At 44.5% G+C, this 25,888-nt stretch overlaps 1 protein-coding gene and 1 non-coding gene across 2 annotated transcripts in view; both read left to right on the forward strand.

Moving 5' to 3' along the window:
* LOC146195454 (3-alpha-hydroxysteroid sulfotransferase-like) overlaps positions 1 to 25,888 on the forward strand; it is a 115,107-nt gene that overhangs the window by 49,628 nt on the left and 39,591 nt on the right. The window lies entirely within an intron of this gene.
* LOC146195456 (U5 spliceosomal RNA) lies at positions 20,132 to 20,251 on the forward strand. The gene has a single exon (XR_014706244.1). It is a non-coding gene; the product is annotated as a U5 spliceosomal RNA (small nuclear RNA).

A 25,888-nucleotide genomic window follows, 5' to 3' on the forward strand; every position in this document is an offset into this window, starting at 1 on the left:
CAGCTTCCTCAAATGGAAAAATAAGGTCGACTTTATCCTTGGAACCAACGAAGACGAGCATTATAGGGCGGGCCACGTGGCTGGGACCAGCAGTGGCATGGAAGGCACAAGCAAAGTAGTTCAGGTGGATCCGAACCGATAGAGTTATTTAGAAGCAGCTACTAAGAAGCCGGAAAAAAGGAAGAAGTAAGGAAGAATGAAAATCCCAGAGAGAAGGACACAGATAACCGAAAGCAGGAGCGAGCAGTTGGGAGAGGGAGAGAAAAGGCCTAGGTGCTTATCGCCGGAGATTCTAACATGAGCAGGTGCAAGCGAGATATCTTGGAACGTGTAAAGAGTGATAAGCGAGTGTTAGTTGGAGCCTTCCCAGGAAGCACAATGAGAGCAGTGCTGAAAGAGAGTAAAAATAGGCTGCTGAAAAATTTCGCAGAGCGCAGTATGGTGATAGTAGCCGCGGGGCTAAACGATGTCCCAAATCGTGACGCTGCAGGAGTGGTGGAAAGTTTAGCTAAGGGAGTTGACGATATCAGGGAGATAGCACAGCAAGCGCAGATAGTTGTATGCACAGTACCGGAGGTGCCAGGTTGAACGGAAAGCTAGAAAAGGACGTGGTGGCAGTTCATCAGGACATAAGAAATTTAAGCCTGGAGAAGCGTTTCTATGTGGTTGAGGTAAACAGGGAGTTGCATAAAGCAGGTTTTGGTAGGGCTTTTCAGCGAGATGGCATTCCTTTTAACAGAAGGGTAGTAGCAGAGATCGGCTGGCGCATCGCAGGCAGGGCTGTAGCTTTTTTAGGCGGTTGGCGAGACCTCCGTGCACAGAGGTAGTTAGAAGTGAATCAGAAGAAAGTGTAGTAACGAAAGCTGAGCCCCAAAAAATGTCAAGGAGGAGGTCGAGAAGGAAGAGTACAAAAAAAAAATTTAACACTAGGATCAGCTACATAAACATGCAAGGATGTAGAAAAAGAGAGAAATGGCTAGAGATAGAAGAGCAGTTGAAGGATGACAAAATAGGTGTGTACGCTCTTTGCGAGACTAATCTCAGGGATCTAGAAGATCCGCTGTTTATAGAAGGCTACGTCTGAGAAGGGTGCAACAGAACGAGAACGGAAAAAAAGGGTGGAGGGGTAGGCGTGTTGATACACCAGGGAACAAATTGGCAAAGAATTAAATCATCTTGTAAAGAACATATCTGGGTTTCAGGAACCATTGCCGGCATAAGGACATGGCTAGGGGTAGTTTATTTAGGAACAGGACATCAATGCAGGCAAGAAACAAGGATCTTGTTGAATGTCTCAGTGACGATATAAGCCAGTTTCGAGAAGGGGCCAATATTATTCTGCTGGGGAGCATGAACGGCCACATCGACAATCTGAATGGATACACTGATTGTAACGGAAAGCTAATGCTAGATTTCTGTGAGCGACACGATCTAGTTATAGTAAAAAGAGAAACAAACTGTGAAGGACAAATCACGTAGGATTTCCGCAACAGGCAGACGAACATTGACTACTGTCTATTGTCGGAGGAAATTTATAGCAAGGTCGCAAAAATGGAAATAGACGAAAAAGAGGAGTGTAGTCTGGGAAGTGATCATAAACGTATTAGTCTACAGATGGGGCCCTAGATGAAAACAGAAATGGAACTTAGACAGTAAACACAAAATTAAACGACGATAAAATTGCGCATATATCAGCAGACATACAGGAAGCAATAGCGAAAAGCGCCATGTAAGACTGGAATTATGAACAGGGAGAACTACTCATAAGAAGGAAAATTCAGGAGGTTAAAGTAGCATACCGCTGGAATGGAAAGAGGAAGCATGGAGCTGGTGGAATAAGGAAATCAGGGAAGCTATTGAATAACGACGGGCTGCTTCGAGGGAACATCGAGTGGCAAAGAAAGCACAGGTGTCTCAGGAGGAATTCGACCAAAAATGGGAATCATGTCGACAAAAGAAACTTGAGGTGCAAGCCCTCTTCCAAAGTAAAATAAGGCAGTCCACCGATCGCTGGATGGCTGTCATACACGATGCCTCTAGAGGCAGAGCGAGAAAATTCTGGAACTATATAAGCTGGCTAGGGAAGAAGATTCAAAGAAAGCAGGATCGGATACAAGATAACGAAGGAAACTGTTTATAGGGAGACAACGCAGTGAACTACATTACATCAGTTATAGCCGAGTCATTTAAGAGCGACGATAGGGTAATTTTCGCAAATCAGGAAGCAACACAAGGTAGCTGAATACACACCAACATACACCTGACCAATCTAAACTGGAAAATAGCAGAAAAAATTATTTCTAAAAACACATCTACAGGACTAGATGGAATTCCGATCAAGTTGATTTATGAACTTGGTCCAAAAAGTAAGAAAACGTTAGAAGCTCTGGAAACAGTCATAACGAATAAGCAAATCCCGGACAGCTGGAGGCAGAGTAAAATGAATTTGATTTATAACGCGAAAGAAGAAATGATGCACATAAAATCCTACAGGCCGATTACCATAACATCGGTTATGTACAGGTTGGCTATGCAGGCGGTGAAATTAAAGGTGCTAGCATGGGTAGAAAGTAACAAGATGCTCTGAGAACTTCAGAACGGCTTTAGAAATGGTAGGCGCTTAGATGATAGCCTGTTCGTGCTTACCGAATGCATCGAAATATCTAGAGTGGAAAATAGACCTTTGTATTTCGCCTTCCTGGACATAAACGGGGCGTACGACAACGTAAACAGGGAACTCTTTTGGAACATATTAAAAGAAGAAGGTATCGGTTATGAGATAATAGAGTTCCTACAACAGATATACCGGGATAACAAAGTAGAAATTACATGGGAAGGGATAAGAAGTACGGAAGATGTCAAAGTATGCGAAGGATTAATACAAGGCTGTCCTCTATCACCGCTGCTGTTCATGCTTTATATGATAAACTTGAAAAGGAGGATACAAGAGAGTAACCTAGGTTTTAACCTGTCATATAGAGTAGGTGGAAAGGCGGTAGAGCAGCGCCTCCCCGGTTTGATGTATGCAGACGATATTGTGCTGCTTGCTGAAAGTCTGGAAGAATTCCAAATTCTATTTAAGTATTACGGAGACGAAGGGGACGCTCTAGGTTTCAGTTTTGGCGCAGTTAAGTCGGGTCTGATAATTTTCAATGGCTCAACTAAACAGGGTCTTAAAATACAAGGCCATGAAATACCCCGAGTAGCAGAATATAAATATCTGGTGGTATGGGTAAACGGAGGATAGGCATACATTGGAAAGCATGAGCAATCACTTAAGGCCAAATGGCGATTGAATGCCGGGACAATGAAGATTAGGGCATTGTGGGGATACAACAGGTATGATGTTTTGAGGGGTATTTGGAAAGGAATTATGGTGCTCGGACTTCGAAAATGCGGTTTTGTGCCTAAAATCAGAGGTAAAGTCTACATGAGAAATAAATCAGAGAGCCGTTGGACGATTAGCACCTGCAGCCCTCAACAAAACCACAAATGAGGCGGCACAGGGAGATATGGACTGGGCATCGTTTGAAGTACGGGAAGCTCAGAGTAAAATATTATATGAGGAACGCCTGAGGAAATTGGACAGTAACAGATGGGCAGCTAAAGTATAAAAAAAAAAAATACCTGTACGTAGAAAGCGTTGACTCACAATGGAGGGAAAGAAGTAGGAAAGTAACTAGTAAGTATGATAGTCACCAGGAGGGAGAAATAAAGAGTATTAAGCAACAGGTGAAAACCACAGAAGGTAAAAATTGGAAATAATCAATGGAAAAAAACAGAGCGTGGAATTATACCGAAAGTGGAAAATGTAGATCAGGAAGGAAGCTTTCTTTGATAACTCAAGAGGCAGTGCCCTACTTTTCGGAGCTATATCAGGGTGCCTTAGAACACGCTGCTACAAAAAGAAATTTAACAATGACGATGATGCATGTGCTGTATGTGGTAACTCCAATGAAACAATTGACCATATTATACTCGAATGGAATGGTATCCATCCGGAAGTTGCTGCAGGCGCAGTCACTGTTCCTGAAGCTCGGGGGCTTAGAGACACCAGTGGCCGGGTGAATAAACCGGTGGTGGAAACTAGCAAAAAACGACTGGAAGATTGGTGGCTTAAAAGCAAAGAAGTGACATGATGTTACTAATGTAGAAACAAAAATTTATTAAATTGAATGATGGTTTAGTTAACCAATCTAGATCAATAATAAGATATAGGGAGAAAAATGAGCATGATAGCTTCTGCTACCACCCCGTTTCAAAGGGGACGCTCCTATATTCCATTTATCCATCCATCGCTCCCGCCATATGTGTGATCCGCAGGTAGAGGAGAGGAGGTGACGCTTCGCGGATATAAGCCCTCTTTGCCTGCGTGGAATCTAGTCGTTATGGAGAGCGCTAAAGACAGCTAACAATGACAGAACGAAGCTAGAAAGAGACGACAAGCTCAAGAGACAGCAGAAGAACGCGCGCCACGACTTTAGAAGCGTCGTAACGAAGATGTAGCTAGAAATCTTTCTACTTCCCATAGTGGGGGGAATCCACGACGACTACGGAAGGTTCCGGGTTGAGTTCCCAAGAGCGTCGGATTGAGACGAAGCTCAAAAGACGTGCAGAGGAAACGGAGGAAGAATGTACAAGAATTAGGCTCGAGAAACGGCGGGCCGACGCTGCAGCTAAACGAGCCGATGGTGCAACAAAAGAATCCACACGTAGGCGGAAAGAAAACTTCAGGAGACAGCGTGCTGAAGAAACAGATGAAGAGCGGGCTGGACGTCTAGAGAAAAGAAGGAAGCGGTATTTGGCCACTGCTGGTTTAATCACTGAGACTGAAGATGTCGTCGATCGTAGACGTGCTGACCATGCTTCGGCTTCTTGATATCGCTATAGCTGCCACTATAAAATACCAACTATAACGACAAGCTAACCACAAGCGTATCCATGCAGCTGTTGCTTTCGCAACTCGACCAAGCTTAGCAGATCTAAACCTAGCCTAATGTTTGTTTCATTCCTAGTCGGTGTAAACGACGCACTGCACTTCGTAGAATTTGTTCTGTGGACGTTTTTCTATATGCTCCCTCACTATGAGTAATATATCGTAACAAAGTAAGAAACAATGTATTGGGAACTCTATTTCAATTTAAAAAGAATGAAACAAATATGGTAATTAACTCATCCAGGAAGGGAATGTGTCCGATCTTGAGGAATGGGAATAAATAGATAATACATATTATATTTCAAGCGGACGTATGCCTATGAAAAATGGCTAGTTAACTACCGACCGCGATAAAATAAATGTTTGAAGACCTATGTTTACGAGCTAATGTTGCAATACAGTTTGAAAAAAAAAAGGTTACGCGAATATACTAGGTTATCATGAGCCTTGTGCAGATGCGTGCCTTGTTGGTCTTGCGGTGCATGTTTCTAAGGCTAAAAGTAGCGCAAAACTAAGGGAGCGAAAGGAGACAAAATGAGCTTGCACTGAATTCCAACAAATAAAAATACATTCTGAGTGTGGAAATTAAAATATATAGCAATTTAGTGCTCGTCGTGTTCGTTCCTCTCCGTGACTTCCTCTTCTCTAGCACAACGTCTACTACTCGACTTCAGGCACTGAAAACTTGCTGCCACAACAAGTGTTTCGGACATCAACACTCCATTCGATGTTGATGGTATGTTTTACTATGGAAAAGAATATCAGTGCTTAGTTTTTATATCGTTTATATCCTTTCTTCCCTAATGTTATTAGGTAAATGACCGAAAACAAGGAGTCTCAGTCAGCGGTATTGAAAGCTATCCCGCCGCGTGTGAGAGTCACGCGTTCCCATTCGAACTGAATGTGCTACTTTGTTTTAAAAATACCCTTCCCTTCTCACTGATGTACGCAGACAGACAGAGCAGACGTTCATGGCAGACTAACACAACTCCTCGCATTAAGCAGCGCAAATAAGACACCATATACAACATTATATGAGGTTATCCAGGTTAGTGCTCTAGAGACACGCTTGCTCCTTAAAAAGTCAATAATTAAAATGCAAGCATTGAGAGGGAGAATTCAGAAGTTCGATTTAAATGAACTATGCGCATGAAACATAGAGAATTTAACAGAGTGCATTTCGCAAAGCATTGGTGTTTAGGCATGGACTTACGAAAGAACTACGTTGAAATAAGAAAGACCTTGGGAAAGAAAATAGGGGTAGGAATGCGTCCGCGACGCAATTCACCAATTCTTTCGTGCAAGGCTAGCATGGCAAAAAGAAAACAGTGCAGATGATTTGGCTTAAACATTTAGCATCTTGCAAAAGTTGTGTTGCTCAGGTTTTGCTCGGCTAGCCGTGTGTGCTTTACTAGAAGGAGATACGCACGTCTGTAAATAAACCTAGTCTTGCGGTGAGCTGCATCACACGCGCCGCCACGTAACCGTCCACCTCACGTCTACGAGATCGCCCACTTCGCATCGCAGCAGCGATGAAAGAACGGCAGTGGTGCTTTCCATAGACGTGCAACGAGACTGGAACCAAAATAAGTTACACACGACTTTGTCCGACTTAATGGCCTCCAGAAAGTCCTTTCCCACCAAATGCTACACTATGCTTCATGGAGCCGTTTACCTGTGTCTGCTTGAAAATTAGACTCCAAGGGAAGAATTGTGGGCAGAACTGTGTGATATATTGCCCCTCGATACTTTCCTCGTAACTTTGATCAATGCAGTGCCTCGTTACATTTAGCCTCTTGAGGGAACGATTAATATGTAGATGAACTGGCACAGACGAACTGGTGCAGAGTGGGTCAGAGAAATAACTCAAGTTACTGACATTCTAGTGGAAATTAAGAAGAAGAAATGGGCATGGGCAGGACATGTAGTGCGAAGAGAGGATAAACGATGGTCGCTTAATTGCAGAAATATGGGAGAGGCCTTCGCCCTGCAGTGGGTATATTCAGGAGATGAAGATGATGAACTGGCACATGCCCATCCAGAACTGCAAGCCCATGCCGTCTTCGGTGGAGTCAGCGGAGGCGTTTCTGTGGACGCTAAACAATATGTTGATGAAGCCAACATTCGAACTGCTGCATGAACTGAAGGCTATGCTAACATACTGAATTCCAAAGATTCTCCAGAGAACTCTTGGCAACCACTCCAATTTGTATACGACAGACAGAATGCCCTCTTAGAAGAGGGTAGGTCAGCGGATGCAGTACAGACCAGAGACCACCCTTAATATTCTTGCCAATCGTTTAAAGTCGGCCACTACGGAATTGTTAATACAGATTAAAAAAAATACTCTCATAATATTTGATAGATTCAAGCCAATTCTAATCATACATATTTGATTTTTCTTACAGTGACACTCTGCTCATTGAGAGGCGCCTTGTCAACGCCACTCTTAAATGATTGCTAAATATACCGATCCTGCTTAAGTCTTTTCACACATACCTGTAAGCTGCAGTCCCCTCTGTTGTCAATTGAGCGGAAAATACGAGGTGTTGCATTCTGTTCAGTATAGCGAGAGTAACTTGGTGCGCATGACAGAGTTTTGTACAGAGATGACAGCTGGAAAAAGACAATAAAACAAATCTTTCAAGGGCGTACGATAATTGTTGTATTATTAAAAAATAAACATCCGTTCAAGCAACTGTGTCCGTATATTCTCTCCTTGGCTATAGGGAACAGCAACATGGCTTTCTATTTTTTATAGATGCAATCATCTTGGTAACATTAGCGGTTGACTTTCGCATTGAAGGCACAATAAGGTTCCTGCGTGAGACAGTTAGGTAACTGTCACTGCTTAAGAACACGTAAATGTATTTTTTTTTCTTGTTTCATGTTATGGTGGTGGGAAAATATGGGTTAAAACACCTATCACGCGTTCGTATACGAAATACGGAGTTCGTGAAAAGTAATGAGGGCGGAAGTTTTCCGGCTACCGGCAAAACTTAAGTTTCATTACGTAAAATTATGGAGAAAATAAATATGCGCGGTTTATAATTTGACTCTCGAGATATCAGTTTCTACTTGGAAATACTAGAGGACAAGTAGCCCGTGAAGAAAGAAACTCAGCCACAGTAAGAAATAACGCAAATATGACACAAGCTAATGCAGTAGATGAGTAACTACACGTGAAAGCGAAAGAAAAAGCGTGAAGCAAACGGTCCAATGTATTTCAAAATCACAGGATTGAAAAAGTTTTGGGTAGAAAGCTCCATTCTTACAATTTTGCGTAGAAACTGCAGATTTCTTCTAGAAATAATGGCCCTTTTTTGGAAATAGGCTGAATGAAAGACTGCAAATTCGTTAAGCTTTTTGTGAAGTGCAGTTGTGAAGACAGTTATGATGAAAAAAATATTATCACTGCTTGGGGAGTTTAGTATATTATGTTACCATAATGACGGGTGTGGGGGGGGGGACTGCCTTTCAATTAATGCCATGTATGAATATCTTGATGTCATGGTGAGCCAAATGAGGCTGGGCATATGCTAGTAGAGTTCTGTCAAGAAACCAACCTGACCATAGCGAATATTCATTTTCAACAGCACAAGAGGCACCTGTACACATGGCCTTCACCGGACGGTCTGTACAGGAATCAAACTGATTATATTATTTGCCGCCAGAGATAGAGAAGCGTTAAAAAAGCAGTAAAAACAAGGTCTGGGGCTGATTGGGGCACCGATCATCAGCTTCTTGTTGCCAAATTTAAGCTTCGATTAAGGAAAACGCGGAAAACTAGAAGGCCTTTCAGGTATGATCTGGATGAGATTCCATCAGTATATGCTGTGGAAGTGAGGAATCGATTTCAAGAATTAGATCTAGAAGACAGACAGCCTGAAGAGATGTGGACTGATGTTCGTGATATAATAGTAGTTGCTACTAAGGTAGTTCCAAAGCAAAAGAAATGCAAGAAAGCAAACTGGTTATCTGAAGAGGCTTTGCAAATAACTGAGGAAAGGAGGATGGCAAAAGTTATGGGGGAAAGAGAAAGATACAAGTTTCTCAATGCGGATTTTTAGAAAATAGCAAGGAGAGAAAAGAATGCCTTCCTGAACATACAGTGCCAAGCAGTGGAGGACAACAGCCAATTGAGGAACAAAAGAGCTCTCCATAAGACAATCAAAGATATCAAAGGAAGCTTCTATGCTAGCTGGGTGTGATAAAGAACAAACGAGGCAGGGACCTCACTGAAGCCTCAGAGATAAAGAGGAGGTGGCAGGAATACACAGAATAACTGTACAAGAAGGACCCGGATGTGCAAACCCAACATAACACGGTTGTGATTACTGATCTCGAGCCGGGCATCCAGAAGAGTGAAGTTGCATGGGCCTTAGCCAGTCTTCGTAAGAACAAAGCTAGCGGAATTGATGACATTCCAGCTGAGTTGCTTCAAAACCTCAACCATGATGCTGTTAATGTCCTGTGTACATCATGTCAGCAAATTTGGACAACCCTGCAGTGGCCACAGGATTGCAGGAGGTCAGTTCACATCCCCATTCCAAAGAAAGGAAGTGCCAAAGATTGTTTCAAATACCGCACGATCGCGCTTACTTCGCATGCTAGCAAGGTGATGTTGAAAATCCTCCAAGGCAGGCTGCAGCAGTATGTGGATCGGGAGCTTCCGGACGTGCAAGCTGGGTTTCGCAAAGCAAAGGAACTAGAGACCAAATTGCCAACCTTCGCTAGATCATGCAAAAAGCAAGAGTTCCAGAAACGCATATATGTCTGCTTTATTGATTATGCGAAAGCGTTTAACTGCACAGATCACAGCAGATTGTGGCAAGCTCTCCAAGAGATGGGAGTTCCAATTCACCTCATCTGTCTCCTCAGGAACCTGTATAAAGAGCAAGAGGCCACAATCAGAACTGTGCATGATCTTACTAATTGGTTTCCGATTGAGAAAGGAGTGAGACAAGGCGGCATACTGCCGCCCTGCCTATTTAACTTATATGCTGAGTGCATCATGAGAAAAGCCGGTTTCGGCGAGTCTTCAGCTGGAGTGAAGATTGCTGGAAAACGTATCAACAACCTTAGATATGCGGATGATACCACTTTAATGGCAGAAAGTGAAGTGAAACTCAAGAGACTTCTGATGCGCGTACAAGAAGAGAGTGAGAAGTTTGGGCTTAAACTGAACATTAAAAAGACAAAGATCATGGCGTCTTGGTCTATCAAGTCATGGTGCATCAAGGAATAAGAAGTGGAAGCTGTGACAGATTTTCTCTTCTAGGGCTCCAAGATTACCCCGAAAGGAGACTGAAGCCATGAAATTTGGAGATGCCTGCTTCTGGGAAAGAGACCCATGTCTAGCCTTGACCGCCTTGTAAAGAGCAGATACATTAGACTGCCAGCCAAGATCCGTATAACTCGTGCTCTGGTCTTTCCTGTTGTGATGTATGGATGCGACAGTTGGACTATGACGAAGACTTACCACCGAAGAATTGACGCGTTTGAATTGTGTTGCTGGCGGTGACTCTTGAGAGTTCCTTGGACTGCCAGTTTGAATTGTGTTGCTGGCGGTGACTCCTGAGAAATTCCTTGGACTGCCAGAAGATGAAATCAGTTGATATTGTCGACCATAAACCCTGAGTGCTCATTGGAGGGTCAAATTCTAAAGTTAAAGCTCAGGCACTTTGGTTATCTGAGGAGAAGAGAGGAGTCGCTGGAGAAAGATTTGATGTTGGGAAAGGTTCAGGGTCACCGGAGAAGGGGTACGCAGCGAACGCGATGGTTAGGTGGCATCCTCGAGGCGCTGTAGATGAAGTTGTGTGATGTTAAAAAGGCATTGAGAGACTGGAAAGCTTGGCGTGATATGGTCCATAGGGTCACGATGATTCGGACACGACTGAACGACTGAACTGAACTGAACTGATGAATACCTCTGCCTAACACTGAATAGGTAAGAGAGGGTCCACGTTTTGTTTTAGTTAAAGGGTCTCTGACAATTACAATGTATTCAAATTTATATTTACCAAAAATTTTGTAAACGATAACTTGGGTGTTTATACGCATTATGCATTTATTTTGCTTAAAAAATAAAACTTGAGAGCTATATACAAGCAAACAAAAATTACCTGTGGTTTAGCTTGTGCTTAACCTGGAGTTACTCGAGAGCAATCTGCATGGCTAAGCTTAGGTTCGGCTTGAAAGTAAAGACATGGCTTTCGCATATAGTAATTTACTCTGGTTTGAGTTTTATTTATGCCATGGGACACTTTTGTCCATCAAAGTGCGATGAGGCGAAAGCCGCTATCGTGCGGGGTTTTGAAGTCCTCCCCTACGGCATCTCTTTCGCTCTGTTTTCACTCACATCTTCGCGATGACGTGATAGCGTAAGCTACCAGCCAACATATAAAGCCTCGCTTTAACCTACCCGTATGAACGGGCCTGCGTGGCCTTGGGATGGCGTAAACGCAAGGGTCTTGGCAGGCTGATTCTAATATCACCCTCCCATTTGAAACGAGAGGCCCGAGTTGGGAGCTCCTGCCAAGCGTAATTCCAGGAAGCCATACTTCCAGTTTGTGCTCAGCCATGCCAGCTGCCCACTACAGCCTCCCACGACTTATTCGCTCTTCAGACGTGCACCGGCCAGGCACGGACAGGCACGGTGGAATGTCAAGACTATGGCCAATGTAGCTCTCGTTACTAAATGTGGTTCGACCCGGACAGCTTTTCATTAAGGCATATAGGCCAATCTGTTTATATTTTATAACTTAGGAGCTGACAATGTTCTGTAATATACAAGACCAGCTTTTCTTTCAAAAGCTTTGTAGCAAACTTAGATATGGTCACTTCGGGTGGATTATATAGGTGTATATACGTTATAGGTCCTAATAAACAAATAATAACTAAAATAATGTACCACTAAGTTTAGTTATTCGGGTTGTATTCGGAAATTGAAGACCTTCAACATAAGAGGTGAGCCCTTTCGTTTATGTTCCTAAATGGTATTGAAGCTGGAAATAGCGAATGCCAATAATACGCTTCAGAAAACTAGTGGAGTTGGCTGTCATGTATTGTGTGTTTATACAATTTATACAATCCCGGCCCCAGCGGCCGCTTTTCGATGAAGGCGAAATGCAAGGCGCACGTGTGCTGTGCGATGTCAGTGCACGTTAAAGAACCCCAGGTGGTCGAGATTTCCGGAGTCCTCCACTACGGCGTCTCTCGTAGCCTGAAACGCTTTGGTACATTAAACCCCACAAAACCAACCAACCAACCAACCAACCAACCAACCAACCAACCAACCAACCAACCAACCAACCAACCAACCAACCAACCAACCAACCAACCAACCAACCAACCAACCAACCAACCAACCAACCAACCAACCAACCAACCAACCAACCAACCAACCAACCAACCAACCGACCGACCGACCGACCGACCGACCGACCGACCGACCGACCGACCGACCGACCGACCGACCGACCGACCGACCGACCGACCGACCGACCGACCGACCGACCGACCGACCGACCGACCGACCGACCGACCGACCGACCGACCGACCGACCGACCGACCGACCGACCGACCGACCGACCGACCGACCGACCGACCGACCGACCGACCGACCGACCGACCGACCGACCGACCGACCGACCGACCGACCGACCGACCGACCGACCGACCGACCGACCGACCGACCGACCGACCGACCGACCGACCGACCGACCGACCGACCAACCGGCCGACCGACCGACCGACCGACCGACCGACCGACCGACCGACCGACCAATTTAGTAGCTGAGTAGCTGCGCTTGGTATTGTCCCCTCAAAATTCTCAAAACTTCCTTGGACTTAATAAGCAATTTCCGTCTGTATTTTATGCAATGAATATTGAGAAGGAGTCATATTATTAATGTCCAGTTCTTGAAAGCCTACTCAACAACGCTTCTGATGAGAAATTTTTGCTTTGTTGTTTTGACTCAATTCGGTAATAAGAAAATTTGAAAGGCACCAACTTTGTATGCTGACAGCCTTCAACTTCACATTATAACTTTACACCTTTTGTAGAAAACAGCTGCTTCCTCGGCTTGTTGCTGCTTTTCATGCATCGTCTAAAACTCAAGACCCTATGCGGATATCGTTATCAGCTGGAAAAATCTGATTGAAAGCAATGGAGGCTACGAACCTGCATTTATCAGCGTGGTGAAAGCGTGTGGCACGGAAATCGACTAAATCTTCAGCTTACTTAAGAGTATCAGGGTTGTCAAACAGTGCTTACTATCGATGGCATGAGCGACAAGTCGCAGGGCGAGAGAGAAAGCACTTCACCTGCACCCGTCAGAGAGCATGGATGATCGGGTGAGGCGCAGCTCCCCCTTTAACCGTCTATCTCCCCCCTAGGCGTCGGCCGGAATCAGTTTGCTTCTGGCGGCGGCCTGGGCTTGACGGATGACTTGCTTTAGGATTTGTTTTTCGTGGCTGTGTATTTGGCCTGCTGTTCTGTTTGTTTAAAAGAAAATACAAGAAGATGAAAGCTACACTAATGTAAGGCTGCACTACACTAACACAGGTGGCAGGATGCAAGAGCTTGTAATTGCAGTGCGGGAAACGAGATCTGACACACGTCCCTCCACCACGGACTCCTCGTGCAAGCCACAGTGACAGTCACTCCTGTGCTTCACAGCCAGTTGACTTCGGCCAGAGCGGGCTCGTTCCTGATATTTCATTGATGTTGCTGATGCTAATTGTTCAGTCTTTATAAGGTGCACAAACTGTGATGTTAAAGTCTGTTTGGTATGCTCAGAGAAAGAAAATACTCTATTTAAAAATTTGTTATGGTGACCGAGGAGAGGACGAGCTTGTTCAACCAGGTCTGTACTGGGGTGTGTAGTATGTTGAATTTCGCGCAGCAGGCAGTGTATGTTAAAGGCACATTGTTGGAAGGCCTTTCTCTGAACGTTGTCATAGTGTCTGTTCATGTTGAACGGTACCCACCCCCCTTTTGACGGGAAAGGCAAATGCATGACGCAAGGCTGGTGCGCGATGCCGCAGGCGAGCTGGGGAATCTGCTTAACTTCCGCAGTCTTATTGTAAACAAGGGGCCCACCAGGGAGGTATGCAGATAACCTCGAAGGCGAAGAATGTGTGCTAATTTTGAAGTGCCGTTATAGCTTATATGGAGTCATTCTATTACCTTTCCATGTTGTGTGCATTATGTACAAATCGATTCAATTGAAACGCCAGTTTGCACAGATTAATTTTCTGATTACTTGTTGAAAAAGACTTGGAAGATAAATTCCAAGGTCAAAAGTAGGTGATAATTATGTAAAAGCGTACTTATAACACATTTATGGTGTATGAAACAGTGCTGAACAAGGGTTGAGATGAAGCCTCAGTTTGCAAGCTGAGACAGCGTTTAGATTTTTGCTTGCAAACCAAAGTTCCTCCTCAATCCTTGTTCAGTGCTCTTTTGTACTGAGTAGCCATCTTATTTCTCTCGCTCTACCAAGTTTATGGTGTAAAATATTTTTCAATGCTCGTATTGTAGCTGCCTCTACTGTCTTCAAGCTCTTCAGCATTCCCCTTGCAGTGTTGCACGTTTTATTAGTGTACAAAACCTCTATTCACACATTGCCTTAACAATGCATGTGATGCTTAGTTATTTTATCGTCACTAGAATTTTGTAATCATTCAGCAATCATTCGGGGCACTTCAGCCTAGTATTTGTACACCATTCTCCTAGGAGCTGTTACCGTATTTAGCACAGAGCAAGACCGCTAGTAGTACACCATCGAGCTGGCATTTTTATCTTTGATGTGTAAGCATTTAGCACATTGCACCATGCATACAGTACCTAATTGTATAGGTAGCTTCAATATGTTTAAAGGAAATGGCTTCTTTGATCCCAATAATGTTTCTGCAATACCCATGTCAATGTTGTATGGTCATTGTACATCAAGGTAAGTGTGCTGATATGTACGGTGTCTCGTTCTCAATAAAAACACTCGAGTGAAATGCAGCCGCCAAGCAATAAGTGTTTTTACTGAATATGTCTGGTAGTAAAAAATCTTTGGTGGCATTTTCTGATTTCAATAAGCATCACCGACATTTACTACCTTGCTGTAACGCTACGCTTTTCGGTTTAAGCATGTTTACCACACAGCTGGTGACCACAGCCAACTGTGCCAAGCTGCAAGAAGATAGCAGAGAAGGGGCAGCAAGTTGCATTGAAATGCAATGATAACTTGGCATTGGTGTAAGCAGCCATGACTCCAGTGGGTAGTTACTGTCTTCTGCATACTCAAACAATGACATCCATTTAAGTCCGTCTTTTGCATTTTCTATTTTCTAGTATACAATCGAAGATCCATACCAACTAGCCCACAGTGAGGTGGTAAACATTCACAGGAATGCTGGCAACGTGTCACGGGGCTTTAAGCAAGCATCATTGTAACGACAGCCTTGCAGCTTCACAGTGATATAAAATGTGTTGATTACCTGCATAACGCAAGCGCTATGGTTTCTTAGGCAGGAAAGAGATTCAAACATTGAGTATTTGGTTACTGCTGCCATAATACTAAATTTGTACTGTAACATGCTTTCATATGCATAACTAGCCCGTCTTATGCATGCAGCTTCAGCGAATTCAGACAAACGATCACTCGCCGGAATACAAGTCAGCTTCTCTGCAAGGCTCGTATTCCATCCAAAATGTCTCGTTATCACACAACACTCTTCTAGTCCTTGCTGAAACGAAAAGAAGTAGGCGCTTTTTACAGCGTATTCACACTTTCGAGTAGCGAACGTGTCGTAGAGAGGGAGCGTAACGAATGGGCCGAAACCAGTCATGCTCCAGGAGCAAGGCGCTACAATCCCTTGTCCCTTCATCCTGCATTTTACATATAAAGGGGAAGTATATACAGCTCTTGAACTTTCGTCAGAGAACTTTCCTCTGTTCGTTTCTTTAAACATTGCGAGAGTGCGTACGAGTCCTTTTGCTTGGAAAACAAGCCTTGCAGAGAAGCCAACTTACAGCAAGTGGTTGATTGTCCATATTAATGCATATAATCACGATCGATGACCGGCGCGGGTTTTTAGAGCTTACCCAAGAAAACGTCGCAGGCGTTCAGCAGGCCTTCGTTCACCTTTCGGCGCACAGGAGTACCGCTAGACGAACGTGTCGTTTGGAGGCCTTGGTCTGGCGGGGCAGCGATGGTCAAATGTGCGCATGCTCGCGTCGCAGATCTGAGATAAAACAGGCACATTGCAAGTTTACAATAGCCCTCCGAACGTTTAGCCGAACACACGCAGTAAACACCAAAGTCTGCTCACTATAGCGATGTTCACAACGTAGAACAACTTGCCTAGCTACTTCTTTCCATATCACCCCGCGGTGCCTTGAGGGCAATCAGCGTTCTGCCCGATGGCTTCCGCTACCGGCGCACGTACCGCTGATCGACGCCTATGCGACGCAAACGATGTTACGTTCCCGGTGTCTCATAGCCAGCGCATCCGCAAGGAACACAGCCGCCATTTTCGCTCTACTCAAGTTGACTGGTTTTAGGGTTACCTCGTTTCGCTCACAATTTCAGTCAATGTTCAGCGCATGGGCAACGTCACCACTTTAGTCTTGTTCATGACGTACAACCGCAGTCACCGGTGAGATCTGTGATGACGCATAACTTCAATATGGCCGCCGACCAATAGGAGCGGAGCAAGGTGTGCGGTTTTAGACTGGTTTTGTATTGATAGCGTTACAGAATGTCCTCCCTGGAATGCCCACAATCGCGTATATGCTTCATAGCTCTTGTAAAGAAATGGTTAAAATGGGTAAATTAATAACCTCTGCATATTCAGTGCAACCAGGGTTTTTATATACACTGTAATCATTCCAAAAACTGTTTGGATTTAACAACAGAACACAATTTTAAGGCAAAAGCGTTTAATGTCTCATTATTGTCGATAGAAGGTTGTCAGCAGAGGTGTCACGCTTTCGAGAGCGAAAGTTCAAAATAAATTAATTAACCTTATCTCCACCGGTAATAGAACCCCCATCCCTTGGATCCCCGGCCCAGTGCTTTAACAACTGCGCCAAGTTCCGAATTTATTTTTTTTCTGACAAGGTATTTATTACACGTGGTTAAGCACAGAAATGGTTATGTATACACAGACTGTTTACACAGCACTGAGCCGTCGCAGAGCTGCACAACAGAAAACACAAAAGTCAGGCAAAGATAATCACCGTGTGACCAGCGGAAGCCAGTCAGGTTGAAAGTCAATTTGTTCATAAATGTCCTTCAGTTGCAGCATCATTCTGCTAAAATGGAGTCTAGGTCAGGGAACATGTTCAGCGTTGCGATCCAACATGCGTGTCTCCCACAAGCAATGAAGTCCACTAAGGAATAACATGTCATATGGCTCGCAATCAGATTTTGTAACAGCAAGATAACGCGCACTGTACAAATTCAGAAGAAAGTTTTTTTAGAGTTCTTTGCAGTACATCTGAAAAGAAAATTGCATCTTCGCAAAAATGTAACAGTGCTCAATTGTTTCAGGCACATCACGGAGACGGCAGTTTACAAAAGATACAAAAATATTTTTCCTATGGAGCCATGTGTTAAGAGGTAGGCTTGAGCGTGTAATTTAAAGAAAAAATTTTTGTGGAAAGTGAAATCTGGATTTTGCGCATCCTCTTCAGCACATCATGACCCTTAAGGCCAAAGTATAAAGAACGTTACAGTGGTGGCGGAAAAAGCATTGCTGTCATTTCCATGTATAGACTCTTGAGTAAAAGAGATGATAAGTACTCTTTCGAGAACCGTTCTGTGAAAAACCGCACCGAAGCATAAACTTCATAAATCCTAGTAACTGCGGGCGGTCAGTAAAATCTGAAGAAACCACAAAGTTGGGAAGCAAATTCTTGAAATTAATTTGCAGAAATGCTCTAATAATGGGATTTGAACAATCACGAAAAAAGAAGAAAAAGGCAACTAACTGCCTCACATACAGGTGCAATATGCCGAGCCCCCTTGCACAAACAGTTCTGAATAGGTTATCACGTCGAAATGGTTCAAAATTTGATGACCAAATAAACGTCACCAATATTCAGTGAAAACGCTGAATGTAATGTTTATCAGAATGGAGGAACTGAAGCCCGTAATAAATTTTGTTGCCAGAAACAGGTTGTAGGTCTGAGTCCAAGCAAAGATTGAAAGCCGATAGGGGACAAATGTATTAGCAAAACGCTGGACGACTGGAACTCACTCTTTCCAGTAATTTGTACTTGACATAGTTGCATGCAGTGAAACGCGCAGTAATTTGGGGGGCACACATGACCATTTCACACCTGCAAATAGGAGCTGTGTTGAACCCCACGAGCCAACCCAAAGGCCAGAACTGAAGTGATTCATCTGAGCACCAGAGATAATGCCAAATTGTTCTATGCTGGATATAACTTTCTCTATGTTTGGTTTGTCAGTGCAGATAAACGCAAGATCATCCGTACATGTAAGCACTTTAACCTTATTTCCAAAAGGAGAGAAGCCGTGGTTACTACTGTTGCGCAGAACGCTCAGACAAACTGGCTTCATGTAAAAAAAAAAGCAGCAGAAACATCGGACAGCCTTGCTTCACAGAAGATTTGATTGGCACGGGGCTTGATTGGTGGCCATTTGAAATCAGGCGATTCGAACAATGCTGCACCCCCTTCAGTACTACAAAACCAACACTCGCTCGCCCCAGAAGAGAAATCCGAATGAATTACGAACTCGATCAAATGCTTTTGCGAGGTCGACCTGAAGTAAAGCAATCTGATCATGAGAGCAGGATCACGATTCGAGGATTGTGCGTAATATGTACATTACATTGAATGGCATGACCCTTCAAGCCTCGTGAAAGCATTGGTAGGCTCTCCCCTGATGGGGCTGGTACAGGTCGGTCACCGCCGCTTGCGGTGGGGGCTAGCCTGCACAGAATTTTTATCTGCTGTAGGCCATCATTGCACACGCCACCGCTGGTGGTGGACGACGGCTGTTGCGGCGCGCGTCTTTCTTTCCCTCTTCCTTTTCTTTCTTCTCTATTTTCTCTTCTGTCTGCACGAGGCAGCGGAGGGGGCTCAGCTACAGAGCCAGTAGCAGGCCCGTGCATTTCCTTTCCCTTATTCCTACAGCCACAACAACAACAACAACAACAAAGGATTGGATTGATTTATAGGAAGGGAAAGGCAAGGTAACTGTCTCACTTGTTTCCTGTGGACTGATTTATTTATAGGAAGGAAAAGGCGCAGTAACTGTCTCACTTGTTTTTCTGTGGACACCGCAATCGCGCCGTAAGGGAAGGGAGGAAGATGGGAGTGAAAGTGGAAAGAGAGAAAGAGGAGCCGTAGTGGAGGGCTACGGAGTAATTTTTACCACCTGAGGATCTTTAACGTGCGCTGACATCGCACAGCACATGACGCCTCTTCTTTCGCCTCCATCGAAACGCAGCCGCCTAGGTCAGGTTCGAACCCGGGTACTCCGGCACAGTAGTCGGGCGTCTTACCACTGCACCACCCCGGCGGGGCTTTCCTGTGGACGCCTCAACCGCGCTGTGAGAGAAGGGAGGAAGATGGGAATGAAAGTGGAAAGAGAGAAAGAGGAGCCGTAGTGGAGGGCTACGGAGTAATTTTGACCTCCTGGGGATCTTTAACGGGCGCTGACATCGCACAGCACACGGACGCCTCTTCGTTTCGCCTCCATCGAAACGCAGCCGCCGAGGTCGGGTTCGAACCCGGGTACTCCGGCACAGTAGTCGGGCGTCTTACCACTGCACCACCTCGGCGGGGCCACCTCCGCTGCCTCGTGCAGACAGAAAAGAAAATAGAGAAGAAAAGGAAGAGAAAGACGCGCGCCGCAGCAACAGCCGTCGCCCACCACCGAAACGGTGGTGGGTGCAATGACGGCTTACAACAGATAAAAATTCTGTGGCAGGCCAGCTCCCGCCGCAAGCGGCGGTGATCCACCTGCCCCCGTGTGAGATCCTTCTATATACATTAACAGTCAGCATACGGCGAACACTGCCTTCACATTAGCAGGCCTTCCATGCCTTCCGGTTATTTTCAGGGAGACAATCTTGCCTTGAGAGCAGAGAGCAACTGGCCTTAGATGGGTGTCTCGTTCGAAGGACGTCGTCGGACGTTGCCATCAATAGGGCATCGAACGCTGTAGTTCCTCCTCAATATACGAAATAATCTTTCGCCTTTTACTAAAGATTACCGTGGGGAGGGACGTTGAGCAAATCGGCGAATTTTTGTGAGGCCCTGCCCGTTTAGGCGGGGCCCAATTATAAAATCCAAAATGAGAAAGTTTGTGTGCATACAATTTTGTAAACACTTGATCAAGCTGAAGCCTGCTTCAGTAGAGAGGAGCTTGAATACTCGAGATAGAACCTTTTTTTAAAAGAGCAGTTGAATACACGAAATAGAAACCTTTTTTAAAAGAGCAGCTGAATACATGAGATAGAACCCTTTTTTAAAAGAGCAGCTGAATACACGAGATAGAACCCTTTTTTAAAAGAGCAGCTGAATACACGAGATAGTCAAAAGCAATGAGAGGAACATGAAGGGATGTAGATGAGGCAAATGTTCGAACAAAAGCGAAAGATAGCGATTACCACGGCAACATAAAAACCAAGAGTATAGTTTGTATTTTTATTAGGAGATACTGTCAATCCCATATTAGGCATTTTTACAGGAATCGGTCACAAGTGCCTGCAGACATTTGCTCGCAAAGGCATTCATACAGAAGGGTAAACAAGATCTATTACAACAAATGAGATTTTAGGTGAGGCAATTGGGTTAAACGTCCTAAAGTGGCTCAGGCCGTGAGAGACGTCGTAGTAGAGGACTTCGGATTATTGACCACCTGGGGTTCTTAACGTCTTTAACGTGGGGTTCGTTAACGGGTTCTTTGACATCACATAGCACACAGGCGCCGGGCTTTTCGCCTCCATCGAAAAGCGGTGCCCGAGTTTGCTCCCTCATCCTGGGGCAAAACATGAGAGGCAAGCACATGAAATATATACATATATACATATACATGATCAAGATAACGTCATCCACATATCGACATTATCATAGATTCACATTATACATTACATCACTTCCTCGTGGTTGACAGTAAATATCTACCAGCAAGCTCACCAAATTTGTAGATCATAGTGTGAGGCCACCTACTGGTCTAAAGTGCTCCATTGAAAGAAACGAAACCCTGGATTCATTATTAGGCCAAAAACATACCTCGATTGTGACTTAATGCATCTGTCGAGTTCTTCTGGAATTGGGAAATTTAATGTAAGTGTCCTAATTTACTTTTATCTTGTTAAGCAGGATGAGACACAAATCAGAAGTTGTAGGATAGCAAGACTGGTTAGTGTATGAAGAACGATTTCGGACAGCATCTGTTTCGGTGAACTGGTGCACCTATATCGACTATATTTCGAGACTTTCAATAAAATAAGATTGCGACAGTATTTTATAACCAAATGAACTACCTATATTTCAATAACCATGCAGACTTTGTGATTATAGTCGGACTGACGTGTTAGAATTCTGCAGTGCTTTACAAGTTTCATTGGGAATTGAGGCATAACTCAAATTAGTTAGAATTTTCTCGAATAACTACTGTTTTGTTAATTATTGCATTTTGAATTTTTGTCAAATTTTGTTGGAAATGATGTTAAATTGATGTGAGCTTGAAGTTTAATTTACTCTGGGACAACTGCTGAACTGTGTGGGCCCTCAGGCACTCTGCAAGCTGTCCTAAAAGAGGTTTTTCGCCTGAGGGCCTTCAACTTCGTGTTGAAAATAAACTGAAAGAATTGAATTGAATTGACTGCAGATAAAACACACGGCTTTTCAGTGGACAGCTTCGAGCGTAGATATTTGGCTTTAGTGAGATAGAAACCACGCAACGTTCGCATATTCGAAGGTCTGGCGTATTATTGTCACATAAGCAATACACTTGACTTCCTTGGTAGAGTAGCGTAGAGCCCGTTTAATGAACATCAGCTTTCGCACTGCTTTTCTTGCCACATGTTCTACATGAGCCGTCCGTCCCAAATCTGACGACACCACAATGCCAGAGTAGTTATGGTCAGTCACAGTATTGAGGATGTACTGCCACAACCGTACGAAAAACATGCAGATTTATTTTTTGTTAATGACATTGTGACTGTGTTGGTCAGGTTGATGGTCATTTGCAAGGTTGGGCACAACTGGGATATTAAAATGAAAGTCAATGTTAAGAACAATGTGATATTCGCGGCTTTGTGTTTTCCTGCATAGGACGCGGTCGTCTACGAATAATCAAAACTTTTATTTCACTTGACAAATTATGTCGTTTACAAATATAAGCAACATGATAGACTCTAAAACGGAGCCCTGTGCTGCACCCGAAAGCAATGGCAGAATATGCCTAGCGTGGGCACGCACTGAACAAACTGGCGGCGGTCAGATATAACAACACCTGCTCCACTGAACAACTGGCCCATTCTCCAGACACTAAGAGAAGTTTATGTTAACTCCAAAACTGAGAATACATATTGATATGCACACTCTCCAGTTTAAGCTTTTTATTTATTGGAAAATACAGCAGGCCAATATTTTAGCCCATGCTAGAGGGGCAATACAAAACATTCAATGCTTCACAGATAAAAAAGATACAATAAATAGACAGTTCTGGCGGTTGCAGTCATTAACCAAAAACAACAAAATACAGCACTTGTTTACTCATGAAAATGCTCCCCTAGAGCTTTACTAAAATTGGGAGGCTAGAAAATGGTCTCACGAAAACAGTTCCAATCGGCAACGGTCCGTGGAAAAACGTTTTGTAGCAGTTGGCGTTGGTACGTATGAAGAATATTCTTTACTTCAATGAACTCCGTAATTTATTTTAAAAGTATACGTTAAAGAGTTTACAGCGATTGCATGCCACAGAAATCGGTCTATAGTTTGTCTGGAAAGAGAGATCACCTAATTTGTACATTGGCACAATTTTTCGTTCCTCTGGGAGGCATTGTCAAAAGATTGATTTATTGTAAAGTATACATAAATATTTTCTTATGGGTTCAGGACAACCTTTTAGAAACAGTTTGGCATTCCATCTGGAGAACTGCTCTTTTTTTGTTTTATATTTAAAACCACTGCAAATACTCCTGCGTCGGTTATAAATAGCGCGGCAAACGGATCGTACTGCTCCATGTTTTCCCTCCAAAAGTATACGGGATGCCGTTATCAGGCGTAAAAACGGGCTGGAAGGACACGTAAACACTTCCACTGGTTTCTTCTCTTTGGTCGGTGATAACGGTTTTGAGGAGTCATCTTGTATCTGATTTATCGCCAGTATAGCGATGATTTAGTAATAGGTTATACAGAATAAAAGAATGCATAGTGCATAGGACATGTTCTGCGCAATCAACTTGTTCCATGCATGTTGTACAGCCAGTGTTCTCGTATACTCATTTCATTTACTCTGTTGTATACTCTGTGACTTACACATATCGTATAGTCAATTCCAATATCTTGTGGCAACGCGTACATCGACCAAACCTGCCGATGTAGCAATATAATGTACGGAGCACAGAAACGGTATTTCGTGTTCATCGTCGCGTAGCCTGCCAGTGCATCGCCTCAAATGCGACAGCAATTGAAAATGGTTCATTGTTTTGAACCGATGATTATTCTGAAAGCTGCCATAATAAAGTTACATGCGAATAGGTGAAGCAGCCCTGATCGAGAAAGGTGAATGTGTAAGCACAGCCTCCGTTTCCCTTTCTAGCAAATATATAGCATTCATCTCTGTTTTTCCTCTATTTTATCTTTGATTTTAGTGGCACTATTTACATGCCGTCATTTCAAATATTTACTTTTTTATTTTTAAATCTATTTCTGTCTAGTTTTCTTGCTTTTTAAGATCAAAATTTATCGCACTAAGACCTCCAGTACCTTGCTTCTAAAATTAGCCTTTAGCCTACGTATCCATGTGATCAGCATTGTTCGAATCATTCTTAGCTTTTTTTGTTTTTTTTTTTTGCTGTGTTAATAGCTGGCGTTCGCTTTCGCTCGACCATTTGCATCATCTACGTTCTTTCATGTTTCCCTCGTTTTTGACTGTCTGCATGTGTGTCACCGGAAATAGCCACCCAAAAAGGACACATAACATAGTACGGTGTGTGTCGTCTCATCCTAATATATTGTTACGTGTTAAGAAGGAAGAGGAAAGAGAAGTGTGCGCGCCCGTTCGGCCTTTGTCTTGTGGCACTTGTGTCGTCCCCGCTAGCCGTGTGTACCCAGCGTACTGAACCGACTAGAACGTCTCAGTCGCGACGCTAAGGGCGTAACATTGTGGTGGAGAAGCCGGGTAACGATCCCTGGCGCTACACACAGCACCGACACAACTGGAGCCTCGCCGGAGTCGTCGCCTTGCGGGCCTCGAACCGCAAACCAGCGCCATGCAATCGGCCGATGACCCGCAAGCAGCCCGCGATGACGCGGTGATCCAGGCTGAAGACCGGCCTGCCGGCGCTGCGAACAGTTCTTCGCATCACTATCGGGAGTCTCGGACTGTCGCGGGAGCGGCAGGCGAGGACGTTGACGAGTGGTTGACCCACTACCAACGGGTCAGCCGCTACAATCGATGGGACGCCGCCGCTAAGCTCGCAAACGTGGTTTTCTTCCTAACCCATACCGCTCTTGTTTGGTTCAAAAACCACGAAGACTCACTTACCACCTGGGACCGTTTCGTTATTGAATTGCAGCAGTGCTTCGGCGACTGTCTTGCACGAAGGAAGCGAGCTGAACGCACGCTTACGCACAGAGCTCAGCTACCTGGGGAAACATGCACAACTTACATAGAGGAGGTCCTGAAGCTATGCAAAACTGCAAGCGCTAATATGACCGAGGAAGAGAAAGTAGGGCATCTTCTGAAGGACATCGCAGATGATGTTTATAATTTTCTAATTGCCAAAGGTGACGTGAACGCCGTCTGTGATGTAATTCGGCATGTTCGCACATTCGAGACATTGAAGACTCGTCGCATAACGCCAAAATTTGGGCGGCTTGCCAACGTTCCATCTATGGCGAGCATTGAGACAACTTCATGGACTTGTCGTCGACGATCCGGCAAATATTTCGCGAGGAACTGCAGCGGTTTGAGCCCCCTGTACGGTCTCCATCATTTTTGCCCTCTGACGTTGTCAGCTCTCGAGGGCCTCCCTCCTTGCTCCCTTCGATGCCCGTTGTGAATTCTATCAATACGGCACACGCGGACGCTTGCTCCAACAGCCCGACGCCAAGGTTCGATAGCCCTGGTCACCCGCCTCGCTACGACTCGCGCCCGACTAACTTCTTGTCGCACTATGATCAGCACTATGAGTACCATCCTCAACCACCACCTGCTCGCTATTTCCGACGTCCAACCCGAAGACCTGAAGATGAGTTTCGCTACCCAATGCACCCTGTCTCCTCGGAGCCCTCCAGGGAACAAGTTTTTCGTCGCACAGCCCCCGTGTGCCGACGCTGCGGCATTGAGGGGCACATAGCTCGATACTGCCGCAGCCGCCCACTCACCCGTTACGATCGGCCCGTCCAAAATGCTCCGCCACGTAACGGTTTCTACGACTCTAATGGGCAATGGCCCCCATCTTCGTATGAATATCCCCAGACCACTCGACCGCGCACACTTCTCTTTCCTCTTCCTTCTTTCTTCCTCCGTGCTCTGTTTGAGAACAAGTCCGTAAGAATATCATCGTTGGTAGGGTAATGCTAAATGATGTAGCGTGATACTCAGTTAAAGTTGTAACGTGTGTAGTAATGCCCAATCAAGTGAGCTTATATGTGGGCAGGCACACAACATAAAGTTGGAAAATTGTTTTCATATATAGCGTCATGTGAACGTCGCAACTACATTCTAATCGTG

This window comes from Amblyomma maculatum, chromosome 3 (genome assembly GCF_055883805.1).
Source record: "Amblyomma maculatum isolate TAMU_Amacu chromosome 3, ASM5588380v1, whole genome shotgun sequence".
Classification (NCBI taxonomy): domain Eukaryota; kingdom Metazoa; phylum Arthropoda; class Arachnida; order Ixodida; family Ixodidae; genus Amblyomma; species Amblyomma maculatum.